The following is a 1,909-nucleotide window of genomic DNA, read 5'->3' on the forward strand; positions in this document are numbered from 1 at the left end:
GCGTGCAGGCGACCGTTAAGCCGATTAACGCAATCACGCGCGAGGCAGATCGGGATCGATGGCGAGCATCGTCCGTTTCGTATAATACCCGCATTATCTGTCACTAAGCGCGAGTCGGCCCGGCGATTTTACACCGGATCCCGTCGGCTTCGCCGTTTTATTCGTTTCTGTCCTGACGAGGCGGCTGCTACATATTTTACACCTATCGCCGGGTACGCGCGCTCTCTCTCTTTTTTTAACCCACCCACCACCGCGCCCCCGAAGTTCCGCCAAAAAAAAAGTTCCGTCAATGCAGCGCTGAATCCGCGGTGGCGTGGACCATGACAGCGCATTACAGACTGAATGGAGTGCTTTTATGCGGTTCGGATTTCGCAGGCACGCGCGCGTTTACCGCTGCGGCCGGCTATAAAATGGAAAATGAATGGCCGAGGGAAAACCTTGGCCGTTGTTATTTCGCTCCGACGAGAGATCCTTTGTTCTCGGGCTTTTCCCATTATTGGCAATCGTCGGTTTTGTCACGCATAAAGCATCATGATTTTTATTAGGATTTTTGTCGATGGACGTATCGCGCGAATCTTTGAAATAAGGAAAGCTAAGAGTAATTTTGTTTAAAAAAATTATTTGCTATGCAACTCGCTTAAGTTCCTTTCTCTCTGTAACGTTGGTGGAAAAGCAATCAGAAGACAGAAAAGAATAAAATTTTATATATTGAGAAATTTTTTAAGATGAAAAATTGATCTATTAGTTTGCAAGAAATATTTCATGTATTAATTTCTTAATATTTTACACTATTACACTCATTTAAAAAAACTAATCAAAGTTTATATTTATAATTAGAGAATTGGAGAATGATTAGAGAGAGTACTATCCATATGAAAATCGAAAATTTGGGTGTGGCGCAATTCCTTACGCTTGGGAATTTTTTCGTGAATATCTGAACTCTCGACATACGAAATCCAATTTTTCCGGCGTGTGTGGATTTGGAATGAATAGAGACGAGAAAGGCACGTAGATATATGTCGCTGCAGCGACGGGGTAAACGATGTTGCGTTGTCAACGAAAGGTAGGTAACCATCAGGCGGAAAACCCGGCGGAATCGCATTAACAATAAGTGCATTAAAGTGAGAGTCCTTCGAGCGAGGTTGGAGAGGTTGAGGGAGAGGACGAAAGGGAGGTAAAAAGGATGGAGACGCCTACACTGAGAAAGTGCGGGACCCAATTATTCAGCCAAATGGGAAGGATACGTTATTTTCCAGACGAGCCGTTTCCCTTCTGCCGCGTCCTTCCCATGTCGCGCCGTATCCTTTTCCGCCGTGTTCCGAAAAAAAAAAATCGGGCCTTTGAAGTTGGTTTCCGTGGGTTCGCTAATTGCCTAAAATGTCAAAGCGTTTAGGCGGGAAAGCACAAGAACCAAAGTCATCAGGTATAATTAAGATCGTCAGTTTACTCTTGTCCCATTGCAAATAACACTTTTTCACATAGGGAAGGAGATTTAGAAGAACGGCGAACACCATACACGCGGGCGAATTTCATCTTTCCGATTTTCCGCGTGCGGAAACATCAATCATCTATACTACTATATGTATATGTTTATGTTGATGCGACATCCCCCTTTTTTACGAAATTTGTTCAAATGTTTGCAAATAAACAATTTTACATTATTCTCTCTACTCGATATGGATTTTATAGAGATTTTATATATATTTTTTCGATTAATTATGATTTGTTTTCTCAAACGTCTTTTATACATTTTTAATAAAAGTATTAAAGAACTAGGCAGTTAATTACGGTTGCAACTTCGTGATTATAATCGTGCATTCTTAAACTACTAGGAGAGCTTTTCAACTTGAATGCAAACGATTATTATAGAATCGAGAAAATTTTATAAAAAACCCGATTACACGTGTCT

This window comes from Temnothorax nylanderi, unplaced genomic scaffold (assembly GCF_030848795.1).
Source record: "Temnothorax nylanderi isolate EJ_2023f unplaced genomic scaffold, tnyl_v1.0 TNYL_tig0083_pilon, whole genome shotgun sequence".
In the NCBI taxonomy this organism is placed as follows: Eukaryota; Metazoa; Arthropoda; class Insecta; order Hymenoptera; family Formicidae; genus Temnothorax; species Temnothorax nylanderi.